We start from the raw sequence: 17,521 nt of genomic DNA, 5'->3' as shown, positions 1-17,521 counted from the left end.
TGTTTCTTATAGAATAAAATCAATAAATATATACCCTGCAGTAAATTAATAGTAGTAATACATGTAAAAAACATAAAGTACTTAGTTGACCTTTTTTGATAAAAAAAGAATGCTTTCCCACCGTGACGAAGTAGACCCAATTAAGGTGGTCCCTAACCAAATTGACCTCACTATGTGTTGGCACGCCTCAAAATAGAAGGGGGCTGAGAAAGTCCTGGCCCTAGAAGCTTTACACCTGCCTGTGGTTAGCTAAATAGACAAGGTGTACAGCCCAAAGTGGGGGGAGGCACACCCCAAAATGTGCAAAATACAAAGAGCTAAAGCAAGACTGAAAACATGGGCCAACACACCTGTGAATATAAGTGTAATGCAAGTGTGCACATATCATAGGTGCAATCTGTGCAGCCCAAAAGGGCCCAAGATGTTAGGGGGCCCATTTATTTCTATCTCCAAAGTTGGTTGAATTGTGCATTTTGATGAGTTAATGGACTGAAAAGGTCCCAATTGAAGATTTTGCACTTGGCCCCTTTTCCATCCGTGTCCACCAGTGACGTAATGTGTAGGTCCACATTTACATTGCCATTAACAGACAAATATAGCCAAGAATAAAAATAATTGTTAGGACATGATAAAAACAATGTTCTTTTAATGCTATTTATGTTTGTTATGGTTTTTTTTAATACGTAGAGTAATATTCTACTTGTTAGCTTATCTATATATATAATTGCCTTATTCTGTCTGTCTGTCTGTCTGTCTGTCATGCTCCAAAATTGTGTCCTTACGGTGACACAAAGCTGATTGGCCGCTGGGCTCGCCATGGCCCCGCCCCCCCACACGGATTGGCCTCTCGCCCTGGCTCTCTGCAGGACCCGCCCCCCTCACGCAATGCACACTCGCTCTGGCCCAACTGACACGGAGCTCCGACTCCCAGGTGAGTACACACACACACATCAGATCACACTCACTCTCACACACACCTCACACATCACATCCACACACTCACAACATCCTGGGATATCGCAGACATAACCTTGCGATGCTGGGATCTTGACGGAGCCCGTGAACGCTGGTAACCATTATACACATCGGGTAACTAAGGTCCCTTGGTTACCCGATGTGTATCATAGTTACCAGTGTACACCGGCTCCGTCACGATCCCAGCAGCACCAGACATAACCTTGCGATGCTGGGATCTTGACGGAGGCCGTGAACGCTGGTAACCATTATACACATCGGGTAACTAAGGTCCCTTGGTTACCCGATGTGTATCATAGTTACCAGTGTACACCGGCTCACACTCACTCTCACACACACCTCACACACACATCACATCGCATCCACATACTCACAGCATCCGGAGATATCGCTTGCTTCTCAGCCTCGATACTGTGCTGTTGTGACCTTCCAGGACCTGCCGGAGGATCACATGGCCAGAAGCATGTGGTATCTCCGGATGTTGTGAGTGTGAGCGTGGATGTGCGATATTGTCAGTGTGTGTGTGTGAGTGTATGCGATCGGGTGTGTGTGAGTGTATGCGATTGGGTGTGTGTGAGTGTATGCGATCGGGTGTGTGTGAGTGTATGCGATCGGATCTGTGAGTGTCGGCAGAGGAGCACGGCGTGCTGGAGGAGGCTGGAAGGAGAGAGGCTGATCTTGGGGAAGGCTGGGAGGGGGAGGCTGATGCTGGGGGAGACTGGGAGGGGAAGGCTGATGCTGAGGGAGGCTGGGAGGGGGAGGCTGGGAGGAGAGAGGCTGATCCTGGGGAAGGCTGGGAGGGAGAGGCTGATGCTGGGGGAGGCTGGAAGGAGAGAGGCTGATGCTGGGGGAGGCTGGGAGGAGAGAGGCTGGGAGGAGAGAGGCTGGGAGGAGAGAGGCTGATCCTGGGGAAGGCTGGGAGGGGGAGGATGATGCTGGGGGAGGCTGGAAGGAGAGAGGCTGATGCTGGGGGAGGCTGGGAGGAGAGAGGCTGCTGCTGGGGGAGGCTGATGCTGGGGGAGGCTGGGAGGGGGAGGCTGATGCTGGGGGAGGCTGGGAGGAGAGAGGCTGATGCTGGGGGAGGCTGATGCTGGGGGAGGCTGATGCTGGGGGAGGCTGGAAGGAGAGAGGCTGATGCTGGGGGAGGCTGATGCTGGGGGAGGCTGGGAGGAGAGAGGCTGATGCTGGGGGAGGCTGATGCTGGGGGAGGCTGGGAGGAGAGAGGCTGATGCTGGGGGAGGTTGATGCTGGGGGAGGCTGGGAGGGGGAGGCTGATGCTGGGGGAGGCTGGGAGCATGATGGGGGGTGCGCAGCATGGGGGATGGAGCACGTTTGGGAGTGCGCAGCATGGCGGATGGAGCATGTTTGGGACTGCGCAGCATGGCGGATGAACCACGTTTGGGAGTGCGCAGCATGGCGGATGGAGCATGTTTGAAGCATGGCGGATGGAGCACGTTTGGGAGTGCGCAGCATGGCGGATGGAGCACGTTTGGGAGTGCGCAGCATGGCGGATGGAGCACGTTTGGGAGTGCGCAGCATGGCGGATGGAGCACGTTTGGGACTGCGCAGCATGGCGGATGGACCACGTTTGGGAGTGCGCAGCATGGCGGATGGAGCATGTTTGGGAGTGCGCAGCATGGCGGATGGAGCACGTTTGGGAGTGCGCAGCATGGCGGATGGAGCACGTTTGGGAGTGCGCAGCATGGCAGATGGAGCATGTTTGGGAGTGCGCAGCATGGCGGATGGAGCACGTTTGGGAGTGCGCAGCATGGTGGATGGACCATGTTTGGGAGTGCGCAGCATGGCGGATGGAGCACATTTGGAAGTGCGCAGCATGGCGGATGGAGCACGATGGGGGGTGCGCAGCATGGGGGATGGAGCACGATGGGAGGTGCACACCTCCCCCCAACACACACAGACACAACACACCACACACACACTGGGAACCACAAACACCGCCGTACACAGACACCCACACACACAGACAACGCTGCACACACACAACACCCAACACACAAACACCGCGGCATACATAAATATACGCACATACCACGCAACACACACACATTGCACAAAACATACCTCCCCCCAAAACACACCACACCCACACAAACCGCGCAACACACACACACAACGCTACAGACACACAGCGCTCCACAAACAACGCAACACACGCAACACACATACAACACCGCTCTCACCCCCCGTCACACCCAGACAACACCCAGAACATGTACAGCGCCCTACACAAACACTTGGTAACTACACACAACAACATCTATATATATAACAAAAATCATACATTAACTACACAATACGTAAATTCTAGAATACCCGATGCGTAGAATCGGGCCACCTTCTAGTGATACATAACAGTTGTTGGTGAAATGTTTCCTACTTTTTAGACAAAAATTCTAGAAAATATTCATTTGTATTATATAGGGGGCTCTGTACAGTAGAAGTGCTGGGGACTGTGCTTTGATAAAGCAAACGCACATTTACACCATATGTAGATATCATTCACATAAATTACGATACGTGGTTGGAAAACGTTGGTATTAACAAAACAGGAAAAAAGTTTTTAGACTTGAAGAGAATTGGATAATATATGTAAGAAAGCGGACAATGAATAGTTTTCTTCACTCACCGTTGGCAAAACACAGAAGGAAATTGCTAAATTTACAAAAACATAAGATATATCGGTTTTCTTTGTTCTACATGTGTGAATGCCACTATGGATGAAGCCACACTTGCATTACTAATCTGTCATCATTTATAATACTGTCAGTGTAAAACTTCAAAGAAGCAAAAGGCAAATACATGAATATTTACCTTTAGTAGTTAGCACAATTCCAGACCAACCGGACCAAACATCCATCTAGCTTATGTTCTCCATTATGACACCTTCTTTGCTTACTTCTCACTGATGCTTGTTGCATTTCTGCATGCAACGTTTTCAATGTATTTTCAGATTTTTCTACCCAATATGCTAATCGCCATGTTTGCCTGCTATTTACAGCGCTTTCAGCCATTTCAGTTTACTTGCAATTAAGCAAAGCAGAAAAATACACTTTTCACATTGATTGCACGATTCAGAGCCTTGTTCAAGATTCATCAGTTTCTAAAGAGAGAAAACCTAGTAAATATTACTACTACTACTACAACTACTACAACAATTACTACTACTACTGCCATTACCAATACCACTAATGCTACTTCTACCACTTTTATGACTGCTGATCATCAGTCCGAGTTTCATCAGTGTTTGGTCAATGTATCAGTTGTTATCATTGACTTAACATATAAAAAAAATAAAATATTCTAAATCTTCTCCCATTCATTGCAGTGGTAATCATGAACATCACATGAATTGTACAGTAATGCCATCCATGAGCTGTCTATAATTTTTACTGAAATATATTAGAGCTGCACTTGAAGTGTCTCATATGTGAGGCAATATATATATATATATATATATATATATATATATATTTATATATATATACTGTATAATGAAGGGTCCCTCACTGATTTTGTAAGTTTGCCCACTGACAAAGACATGAGCAGTCTTTATTTTAAGGGTAGGTTAATTTTAACAGTGAGAGACAGAATATCCAAAATAAAATCCAGAAAATCACATTCTATAAATTTATTTGCGTTTTGCAGAGAGAAATACGGCATACAAGACTTAATACTTGGTGGTAAAACCCTTGTTGGCAAGCACAGCAGTCAGATGTTTTTTTTTTAAGTTGATGATGAGGTTTGTCCACATGTCAGGATGCATTTTGGTCCACTCCTCTTTGCAGATCACCTCTAAATCATTGCTTGCCAACTCGGAGCTTCAGCTCCCTTCGTAGGTTTTCTATGGGATTAAGGTCTGGAGACTGGCTAGGCCACTCCATGATCTTAATGAGCTTCTTTTTAAGTCACTCCCTTGTTGCCTTGGCTGTATGCTTTGGGTCATTGTCGTGCTGGAAGACCCAGCCACGACCCATTTTTAATGTCCTGGTGGAGGGAAGGAGGTTGTCACTCAGGATTTTTCGGTACATGGCTCCATCCATTATCCCATTGATGCGGTGAAGTAGTCTAGCACCCTTAGCAGAGAAACACCCCCAAAGCATAATGTTTCCACCTCCATGCTTGACAGTGGGGACAGTGTTCTTCCCTTTTTTCTTCCAGACCTATTTGCACCCTAGTCTATTGACTTTCAGCTCATCACCCAAAATCACCTGTTTCCAATCTTCTACCCTCCAATTTTCATACTTTTTTGCAAACTTGAGCCAGAGCTTCTTAAGATATTGAAGTCAAGGCTTCTTTACTTTTTTGGGCCAGCATTCCAGACTTGTGTAACGTGTGTCACACAGTGCTTTCATGGAAATCTGTGATCTCACTATTACAAAGCACACAAGCCACCTCCACTGTGTTGTTTATCGTACCATAACTGATAGACCTTTTGATGAGCCAACTTGTAGATATTTTACCTGGACGTACACCTCTTGGCTTCTTATTCTGCCAACTGTCATGGCACTCACATGATGCAGCTTGGCAATTTTTTGGGTCGAGACGCCGCTATCAATGAGCTGGAGGACACTGTTTCTCTTTTCTTGTGCAATCTTTATGGATGTTCCTAGATTCGAACCAGTGACTTTTGCTTGGGAATCAACTTAATAACACACTAAGCTATTAGGGAATGTGAGAACAGGTTGTAATTTTTAGTGTACAGAAAGAAAAAGATTTTTCAAACACCAGGATCAAAACAGTAACAATGGACTGGCATGACAAGAATCTAGTCATAGTGTTATGTGGCGATAAATTTCACTAGTATGTGGTATTTTTGGTACATTGGTCTCAGTATAGTAGGTTTTGTTTAGTTACAAGATGTTAAAAGATGTTGGTTATATTCATAGAGATTCAAAGTTATCAACATTCCAACAATATAGTTATAATATTCGTTATTTGGTAACTTTTTATAACTAGTATTTAGAAGAATTAGTTAAAGAATGATTTTATTCTTGCCTTTTCTGTGCGATATATAGTTTATCTGTATTTTTTTTATTTACGGCGGGTAAACATGTTTTGATAGATTTTGGAAGGCCCATGGTGGGGGGTTAACATAAAAATTTTGCCCTGGGGCCCATTAAACTCTAGTTGGGCCACAAGTCAGATGTCCAGCTACAGTTGTTTCATTAACCTCACAACACCACAGCACCATTTTTAAAGGCTATCTTGGTGCAATACTGCAACAAAGGCTGAAACAGAGACTATCTTCTTAGGACATGAATCTTGCTTTTGTCTTGGACACAATGATAGCCAGAGATTGATCTGGAGATCACATGGGTAGCATCATAAACTAAACTTACTTCTGACACTGGAGAAATTGTAAAATGTGGGAATACAGGCGCACACTGGTAGAGGCACTACTGACAGTGTTCCCACCTGACAGTGGCGGGTCATTGGAAGCACAAGGCATAGGAGGAAGTAGCTAACACAGCTGGTGAACTGGCACCACCTTGGAAGGGAGGGTTAGCCTTGCTGAAATGTGGAAAACATCCAGCACCATCTGATGCGGTCCGTATAAGGAAAAGGCAGCATTTCAAAAACATGGTGAATGAGTATGTGTCCACACAGCACCGCATATTGAGTGATGGATCTGCCCCATTTAACTTCTGGGTCTTCAAATTGGACACATGGCCTGAGATTGCCCTATACACCTTGGAGGTGCTGGCCTGTCTTGCGGCAAGTGTACTGTTGGAATGTGTGTTAAGAATGGCAGGGGATGTGATCACAGACAGGCACATCTGCCTGTCCACAGCCAATGTTGGCAAACTCACATTCATTAAAATAAACTAAGTGTGGATCCCACAGGACTTGTCAGTACCATTTGAGGACTAGAGAAGTAAAATTTTGTTTCTGTGGGGGAACTCTAACAAAAGTATCTGTGGGGGCACGCTTGAAATTTTGGCTCTTTGGGGGAACTCTAAAATCAGGCTCTTTTGGGGGCACTCTGAAAATGGTGGCTCTGTAAGGGAACTCTGACAACAGTCTTTTGGGGGCACACAAATGTGACGCCCTGGCTGGGCCAGGTAGTCACAAATAGGCCCCTCCACTACACCGTTCCCTCATAGGCAACATCAGCCAACCTTTAAAACCCTAGTCACCCCCCTCAGAGCTGGATGGACACACCAGGGGCGGAAGCAGGCGGTTGGAAGACGCCCACCAAGGAGTCTAGACAGCCCGGGGCGGGAAAGTAAACAGATTCTGTTAGAGTTCAAGTTGGAGAGGAGTGTGGGCTGGAGCTGTGTGCAGCTCCAGCAGAAGCGAATACCCCAAATTGAACGGCGCCAGGGTAGGAGCCCTGGTGCCTTCGGCTAAGAGGCAGACGGCGGTCTCCGTCTGCAGGAGTCGGGAAGACGGCTTGGTGGACCTGAGGTGGACCGGGGCAGGGTAGTGGCCCGCTGGTACCGACCCGGGGAACCAACTCGGAAACTGCAGTACACAGGGGGGTACTCGGACCCTGAAGCAAAGTCCAGAAGCTGGTTAATTCACCGATTGAGCCCAGGACTAGAGGTCCTGTCCCACCCAAAGTCCCTATTAGAAGACAACAGCCCACCAAGGGGGATAGAAGGCCACTGCCAGGGCTCAGAGATCCCACGGGCCAGTGTCTGCGGCAAGGGCTCCTTAGGCCACATTCAGCCGGGAGCGGACTCCTGAAGTTGCAAGCACAGGCAGTCCACCATTACACAAAGGTGCAGGAGAAAGACAGAGACCACCTGCCGGGTGGGGGGACCAGAACACAGCCGGCTGCGGGCACTGACCATTATCACCTTGGTTTACCAGAGACTCGTGTGTTTCTTTCAAAAGTGAGTATACCAGCACCCTGCGGTCGCCCATCTCCCTGCACCAATCCTTAACGGGTCTCGGGGCCACCATCCCTGCCCACGGAGGGGTTAACAACTTGCTGCATAACATCTCCCCTGGGTGCCCCGTCACTGCAGCGGTGGTGTCCAACCTCACCATATACCGTGGGTGGCGTCATGAACTTAATACAGCTCAGCCCGTACATATACGTCCTATATCCACCACTACAAACCCCCTTTTTGATCGAAGTGATCGTGAGACCCCCGGGTCCGGAGACCCTCGAGCCCCCCACAGAAGGTCCGGATCCGAGCAGCTCAGCTGCTGGGAGTGGGGCAGAACACAAATATTTTTTTTATTCATCTACTTCCTATTTCACCATGACTGCTGTGGTGACAGAACCTTTTAAAGTCATCTCAAGAGATGAGCAAACCCGAGGTTCAGTGTTAGGGGTACTTTGCACGCTGCGACATCGCTAGCCGATGATAGCTATGCCGAGCGCGATAGTACCTGCCCCCGTCACACATGCGATAGCTTGTGATAGCTGCCGTAGCGAACATTAGCACTACGGCAGCTTCACACGCACTTACCTGCCCTACGACGTCGCTCTGGCCGGCGGGTCGTGCGGCGTCACAGCAACGTCACATGGCAGGCGGCCAATAGAAGTGGAGGGGCGGAGATGAGCGGGACGTAATTATCCCACCCACCTCCTTCCTTCCACATAGCCGGTGGAGGCAGGTAAGGAGAAGTTCCTCGCTCCTGCGGCTTCATACACAGCGATGTGTGCTGCCGTAGGAACGAGGAACAACATCATACCTGTCGGTGCAGCGAAATTATGAAAATGACCGACACTGCACAGATCACCGATTTACGATGCTTTTGCGATCGTTTATTGGTGCATCTAGGCTTTACATGTTGCGATGTCGTTATTCACGCCGGATGTGCGTCACTTTCGATTTAACCCCGACGACATCACAGTAGCGATGTCGCAGCATGCAAAGTACCCCTTAGGTGTTCGTACCAAACACAGACTTAAACACAAACAGAGTTCGGGTTCGGATGCTATATGTATGCAAACCACTCATGTGAGCATTGCTGTGCTCTGGTATGCTTGATGCTCAGCCTAGAGAAACCTGCTTCCAGTGTTTTGAACGGTTCGCACTGGGGTAACAACAGAGTGATTGTCTGTAGTTTGCACCAAACAAATAAAACAGTAAAACTCCACCTACCCTCCCGCAGAAGTGATCTGTTTATGGCTGGCTGCATGTGGATGGAGACCTGAACTGCCAATCAGTGACTTCCATTGGGGTTCAGGTCATGTCTGAGTCTGAAACTGAACTTTAAAGTCTAGCTGAACCTGTTGAACCGAACTTTAATGGGTTTGCTCATCTCTAGTCATTTCCCTACACACATTTATTTGCAAGTCAATGATCCTGGTCTTGGAACATCGTGGGACTCCTTTTTGGATTATGTTGGACCGTGGATTAGGGGTTTCCATGGGAATAAATTGGTGAATGAGGGTGTCTTTTGTCTTTATTTCTTAACTAATTTTCTCTTTTTATGTCTTTCAAATTTGCTTTTGCGGAATGTCATGGAGTATTGCTATGGATTACAGCAGACTTTTTTTTAAAAAAATTAATTTTTACTAAATTGGTGAACAAGGGCTACAGTACTCTGTAGTGTGTCACGATGCCCATTGATTACTTTGGAACTTCGTACCGAGAATATTCTTAGAACAAGGCTCCATAGGTGTTTCCGGGTCAGCGATAGCTACGGAATTTCCCAACAGTGTGGGAAATTCAGTGCTGCCGCTGACCAATGGTGACCTATGGAGCCTTGTTATGTCACAGCGGCCTCACTGTGGCCACCCAATAGAAGTGGAGGGGCGGAGATGAGCGTCTGGAATATCCCGCCCACCTCCTTCCTTCCTCATTGGCGGCGGCTGCAAGTACATTGTTGTTCCTCGTTCCTGCGGTGTCACACATTATGAAGTGTGCTGCCGCAGGAATGAAGAACAACATCGTACCTGCAGCAGCAACGATATTTGAGATTAGAATGACGTGTCAACGATCAACGATATGGTGAATATTTTTGATCGTTAATCACATTCGTGTCACGTTTCACACGCAACGACGTCGCAAACAAGGTCGGATGTGGGTCACGAATTCTATGACCCCAGCGACATCTCGTTAGCGATGTCTTTGCGTGTAAAGTGGCCTTTAGGGGCTCTGCTAATGCAACATAGTGCCTGCAATTTATTACAGCCAAATTTAGTTTGTGTGGTATCCCCATACTCATGAAAAAGTGGGTAACAAACGGTGGCATCCAATTTTTGGTGATACCTCTTGTAAAAGTGAAAAATTTGATGCCAAAGCAACATTTTTGTGAAAAATATGAACATTTTCCATATGACAACGTAGTGTTAGCAAATTCTGTGAAGTACCTGTGTACAGCTGGATAAAAACCTTAAAGCATCTAGTCTCCAAAATGGGGTCACTTGTGGGAGGTTTCTGTGGTTCAGGTACCTTACGGGACCTGCAAATGCGACATGGTGCCACACACTATTTCAGCAAAATGTGCTTTCCAAAATTCCAATATTATTCCTTCTCTTCCAAACAGAGGTTTCTGACCACATGTGGGGTATCAATGCGCTCAGGAGAAACTGGGTAACACATTTTGGGGTCCTTTTTGACATGCTATTTCTTCTGAAAGTGAAATCAATTGGGGCAAAAGCAACATTTTTAGGTAAAATGTAAATTTTTATTTTCATTGCACTTTGAATTAGTACCTGTGAAGTACCTGAAGGGTTAAAACACTTCTTGGATGTGGTTTTGAGTGGTTTGAGGGGTGTAGTTTTTAAAATGGTGTCACTTTAGGTATGTTCTGTCACATAGCCCTCTTAAAGTCACTTCAAATGTGATGTGGTCCCTATAATCATGGTTTTGTAAATTTTGTTGGAAAACTTAGAAATCACTCATAAACTTTGAACCTTTCTAATTTCCTAACAAAAAATGATGATTCAAAAATGGTGTGATGTAAAGTAGACATGTGGAAAATGTTGTTTGTGTGTGACATAAATTTCTGTTTTAAAAGCATAGAAATAAAAAGTTTTAAAATTGCAAAACCTTTTCAAAATTTTCATTGAATTTCCAATATTTTCACATATAAATGCAAAAAAATTCATCCTAAATTTACCACTTACATAAAGTACAATATGTCACGAAAAAACAGTCTCAGAGCCACTGGGATCTGTTGAAGCGTTCCAGAGTTTTCATTACATCGTAAAGTGACACTGGTCAGAATTATAACATTTGGCCTGGTCATTGAGGAGTTAGGGGTACTTTGAACGCTGCGACATCGCTAGCCAATGATAGCAATGCCGAGCGCGATAGTACCCGCCCCCGTCGCACATGCGATATCTTGTGATAGCTGCCGTAGCGAACATTATTGCTACGGCAGCTTCACACGCACTTACCTGCCCTGTGACGTCGCTCTGGCCGGCAACTTGCCTCCTTCCTAAGGGGGCGGGTCGTGCGCCGTCACAGCGACGTCACATGGCAGGCAGCCAATAGAAGCGGAGGGGTGGAGATGAGCGGGACATAAACATCCCGCCCACCTCCTTCTTTCCACCTTGGCGGTGGAGGCAGGTAAGGAGATGTTCCTCGCTCCTGCGGCTTCACACACAGCGATGTGTGCTGCCGCAGGAACAAGGAACAACATCGTATCTCCTATTGGTGCGAAATTATGAAAATGTCCGACGCTACACAGATCACCGATTTACGATGCTTTTGCGATCATTTATGGGTGCATCTAGGCTTTACACGTTGCGACATCGTTACTGGCGCCGGATGTGCGTCACTTTCGATTTGACCCCGACGATATCGCAGTAGCGATGTCGCAGCGTGCAAAGTACCCCTTAGACTGCAGGAATAAACATTAGCCATAGATGGCAATGCAAAATTTGTCTGGCTATGCAACACTTGGGTGTACATGTTATATTACGCTAGAATTGGTAGGTTTTGGTAAGTTTATTATTTAAAGTGACCTGTCATGTCCTTAACCTCTTCATGCCATGGCCATTTTCTAATTTTCATTTTAGTTTTGTCCTCTCCTTATTCCAAGAGCCATAACTTTTTAATTTCTCCATCAATGTAGCCATATAAAGGGCTTGTTTTTTGGAGGATAACTTGTACTTGAATGACATAATTCGTTTTACCATATGGTGTACTGGAAAACAGGAAACAAGTTCTAAGTGTGGTGAAATTTAAAAAAAAGTGCAATTCGACAATGTTTTTTTTGGATTTTTTATTTGTCATGTTCACTATATGGTAAAACTGACCTGGCATTATGATTTCCCAGGTTAGTACAAGTACGTAGATACCAAACACGTATACATTTTTTTTATTTAAGTGGGGAAAAAAATATCTGAAATTTATAAGAAAATTTCTTTGCTGTCGCCACTTTCCGACACCCGTAACTTTTATGTTTTTTGGGAACTGGGACTTTTTTAGGGCGTTTTTTTGAGCCCTGAGCTGTTGTCTTTATTGATGACATTTTTGGGTAGATATAATGTTTGGATTGCCTCTTAGTGCTTTTTATTACTTTGTTGTGGAGGCCAAAAAATGTATTTTTTTTTTGTTTCGGTATACTGTTTAACGATTGGATTAATTTATTTTACATTTTGATAGATCTGACATTTCTGAAGGCAGCAATAGCAAGTATGTGCTTTTTATTATTATTTTATTTTCGGTGAGGCATAAGGGAAGTGATTTGAACTTTTGTGTTTTTTTACATTTTTTTCATATTTTTAATTTTTTTTCACTTTTTATTGTATTTTTCTAGTCCCCTTAGAGTTCTTGAAGCTGCGATCACTTGTGCTATACAGAGCAGTGCATCAGGATAGCTCTGTATACCAGAAATCACAAACTCCTATGAATATCATTTTTCAGCTGGCGTTCACAGGAGAAATGCAATGATAGAGACAGCTAACCCCTGGCTGTTATGACAACTCATTGGCGCACCTTTGACCTGACGGCAAAGGTGTTATATCCTGCTGTCAGAAATTGACATTATTAATAATAATAATAGTAATAATAATAATAATAATAATAATAATAATATTTATTCATTTATATAGCGCTGTTAATTCCACAGCCTTTTACACAAACAGTGGCATTTAACTGGCTAACAGCTGATCTGGCCTCAGCTGTTAGAGGCACATGATAGGTGATTAAATCAGCCATCATGTGCCGGGAATAATGTGGGCTCCACGTGCATGCCCAGGTCAAAGGCAGGGACATGACATATAATGTAAGTTGACGCCATATGTTGGAAAGGAGTTAAATGCTATTAATATGCAGATAGGGGTTTATTCTACATGGTAACAGCGCTCCAAAGTTGCATGGCAGCTGCACTGCAAGCAAAGTGATCAGGAGGAAATGGCACGGCTTTAGTCAATGCTCAGTATATAGTGAACTGCAGTTATATCCACGCCCCGAGCACTAGGTGACAGCTTGCTCTGTTATGATGCACTGTTAAGCCTGCTGTCAGTCAGTGCCTGGTCATGGTTACAGTTGCCACTCACTATGTACTGTGCAGTGACTGAAGCTTCTCTGGCTCCACCTCTATGACTGAAAACTGGAAGCTGAGGGAAGGAATAAAGTTAATTTCCTCCCAGTAGCTGTGCTTTAAATACAGTAATTGGGCATCATTGGAACACTATTAACCTATAAGTTAACCCTGTATCTGCAGACTAATAGCGTAGGTTTGGGGGCAAGTCAAGTTTTAAGAGTTTTAAAAAACACAAACCTTGTGGGAGCTTAGCTTACCTTTACACAAGGCAATAATGGTGCTATTGTATTTGGTAATGGAATGGTGTAGTAATGGTACAACGGTTTAGCATAGGATTGCTGACCTTTGTGAATATACCCCAATAGGCAGACAGATAAAAAGATACATAGACATTTGCTATATACTGTATATGGTGTGTGCCCCTGTTGTGCCATGTTTTTCATTCTTTTTACTTTATCCATAGCCTAATCGTGACACCAAGCTTTTCTAGAAAGAGAAAGTAATACTAACCTTAATCTACCGAAGAACATCTATCTTAGAATATCTGAAAAAAATTATTTTTTTTATTAAAATTTAATTAAATTTATTAAAGTCAATTTTATAATCTATTTAATTGTATTAGGTTGTCACATATAACATCAAATGTTGTCATACTATTAGTGTATCATATAGGTCAAACCTGTCAAAAATAATGATCTGTGTAGTAAGTACAGAAGGGATCACTGCGGCCTGATTTTTAATAGACATTTCTGCAAGGTAGGATTTAGCATTTCCCCTTAGTTAGTACGAGAGGCTTGGGCTGCCCAATCTCCGTGGTAACTGCCAGAAAAATGCTCCTGATGCTTGAAGAGGTCAGCTAACCAGGTCATCCACTCTGGCCTCTGCCTGAGCCGGGCCTGCCAGGCCACAGTCTGCAGTTAGTCTAAGTCCAGGTCTAGCCTGCAAGGTCAGCTAATCCAGCTCTGATATAATTTTTTTGAGTCAGTTCATGGCCTACACCCACCAGGTGGCCTCTAAAATCGATTGTGACCTTTTGGCCTTGTCTAACAGAGGAATAGCATCCAACCTAGGAGAAGGTTTACACAAGCATGACAGCTTTCTGCTGAGTTTTATTAAGGATAGCACCAAGCGTTTAGAGCACAAGGATACATATAATGAAATGGACATGGCATTGCCCTGACCATTAACAACTTCTGTTTTTACCATCAAGTGTTAAGAAGGGATCAACATTTTCTAAAATATCAGATGAGATGTTATACACTGGAATAAAACTTTTGGTCAGAAATCCGGATCACATATGGTAAACTTAAACTTATTGGGTTGCACACAGAAGGGGTTTATAACACTGCCGATGAACCACTAATATTTTGATATAATTGAAACTGCATTGTGAGGACATAATTAATGCTGAAACGTGTGTGTAACAAAGTACTCTAAGCTTGTCAGCAAGTGAATCACTGGGATCCTGGGTGGCTCTGTCCCTTCCCATTACTTGAACTTGACTTACTCTTCCGCATACAGATCCAAAGTTCAATTGAAAAGTTTAGTTGTGTGACTAATGTAACAAACTCTTCACTGGGGTTTGCGTGAGAAACACTGTATATTTCCAAACACCCCCCTCCAACCAAAAGGTTAACACATGCATTAATTTGAAGGATTCCAAATGGGTTCTCAATTGTTGTAAATAGCAAATGTAGTGTAAGAGTATTGCTTATGACACACAGACTTTCTGGGACGAGTGTGCACTAGATTGAAGGTTTCAGTAAGTGTGTTTTTTTCAGTTGCATCACTAGATTAGACAAAGGAACATTTTCCATGCTTGGTTTATTCCTGAAGCAAAAGCTTAGCAGAAAAAAATAGGGCATTTACACTCCTGAACATAACAATTGCTACACCAGGAAGGAAAAGTCGTGGAGTTATAGAAATTGCAAGATCCAGGGGCATAACAATTGCGATCGCAGTGGTCAAAACCGCGACTGGGCAAGGGGGATGGAGGATACACGCCAGCACCAGCACATAGTTCAGCTGGATATGTATCTTCAGTTACAAATTCAGATAAAATATATTGCTGCACAGAGACCCGCTGGGTCCTTGTGTAGCGCCCCACAGGGCAGGTAGTTAACCTACTTGTTGTCGGGCCGTGTCAGGTCAGGCGATTTCACAGGGTGACCTTGCCCGACTCCGTTTCCCCGAGGAGTACAGTAAATAGTGGGGGAAGTGGGGTATTTGAGGAAAGTTTGCAGCCAGTAGTAGCCACCACTGCAGAATTCATCGCCGGGGCAGGTGTTAAGGCAGCTGGGATGGTGTTGCTCCCCACAGGCGGAGCGGGCTCCGGGTGGATGAAGAGGGAAGATAATGGCGGTTGGCGCCTAAGCGCTGGGCGGCAGTGCCGGTAAGGACGAGCCAACACAGTCTCTGCGGGTTCAGAGTGTAGTTTACTCACAACTTCAGCTGCCAGCCCAGTCACACTGGTCACTGCCGTGATGGGCTCAAGTCGATCCCAGATATGGTAAGGGGTCACCACCAGTGTTTGAGGAGTGAAGGAGAAAGAGAGTCCTATTTCTAGGGTGTCCCCCTCAGCAGTTAGGTACCCTGGCTGAGCTCCCACTCCAAGCCCCGGGCCTATTAAAGTCCAAGTTTTCCAAAGATGTCTTGCCAGAACTATGGTCCTGATGGGTCTGCTCCTGATGTGAGTGTGTTGCGCCTATTTCTACTCCAAGTGAAACATGCCCCCCCAGGTGGCTGGCTTAAGTGACCGGGAGTCCCATGATTGTTATGGCCACCCCCCTGCCTACCCTGAGCCATCCCACCCTGTGTGAAGGCTCCTAAGCTGTATGTAGTGTATGGAATGTGAAACACCGATGATTAACCCCCCTTACCTGAGATGAATACCTCACCTTAATTGAGGTGCAGTACCCTGTGGCGACCAGAGCCTCGGGGGCGCCACATTCCCTCATGGCAAATGGCAGTACTCCCGGGCTACATCAAAACACAAATAACACTGCATTTTTATATGCATGTAACAGGTTAACAATTTAATTTATTTGTATGAATCTATACCTTACCATCATATAAAAATAAACACCAGACAATAGACAATGATTGAAAAATATCAAAAGGATAAAATTCAAAGTTGAATATCAAGATTTTCTATATATGCAATAGCGTTATCCTTTACAATATAGAAATCATTCTTTTCACCATGGTAGGATCTCAGGGGGCACTCCTCAACAATGTGCTGGATAGTTTGACAATGTGCTCCAGAGTCGGAGAGTCATATTTTCCCCACAGGTTAACAAGAAAAATATCCTTCCTTTTTTGGGATGTGAGATAGCGGGGCCATTGATATGTGACGGACGGTACGTATCTCCCAGAATGCGCACAGAAACATATTAGAGCCCTACATAGTGGTCAGTCCGGAAACCTCCAGGCCGGGTTATGCAGGTGGCTCATGTCCACAGTTCTCATTTAAAAGCTCTTTGTAAAGGCCTGGGTGGGGCAGAGCGTGTTGTGTAAGCTGCAGAGCAGGAAACTGAAGAGAGTTCAGGCCTGTGTGGAACTATAACACAGGTCTGTGGATCCCCGGGAATAGCAAAACGGAGTATAGTAAGACCGTCTCCTACGGCAAGCCGTGCCTATGTGACGGGGAACCGTATGGACTGTGAGTAACCCGGCTGTGTTCCGGATGACTTTTCCTGTACAGCAAGGACAATAAAACTGTTTGGATCAGACTGTTTTGGGTCACTTCCTCATTGTCGTCCTGGGGGACCCCCACCCCGCTACATTATGGTGGAGAATGCGGGCATGGAGCATTGAGGCATACCCCACCGCTGCACCAGCTGAAGTCTGTGACGGCTCTGCATGTCCATAATTAGGCTGGCTACGCTACAGTATAAACCGGCTAATAACATGGAGGAGCTTCTGCGGCAGTTGGTAACAATTCAGCAAAAGCAACAGGAGCAATTGGGTCTGTTCCAGCAGCAGCACCAGGAGTCCCAGCGGCAGCATCAGGAATCCCGGCGGCAGCATCAGGAGACCCAGCGACAACAACAAGAGGCGAATGCATTGCTACGGCAGCAGATTGCGGCTCTGCATGAGACACCGGCAGCAACTGACTCCG

This window comes from Anomaloglossus baeobatrachus, chromosome 3 (genome assembly GCF_048569485.1).
Source record: "Anomaloglossus baeobatrachus isolate aAnoBae1 chromosome 3, aAnoBae1.hap1, whole genome shotgun sequence".
Classification (NCBI taxonomy): Eukaryota; Metazoa; Chordata; class Amphibia; order Anura; family Aromobatidae; genus Anomaloglossus; species Anomaloglossus baeobatrachus.
The sequence above is the reverse complement of the archived record's forward strand: the minus strand, read 5'-3'. Positions refer to the sequence as shown.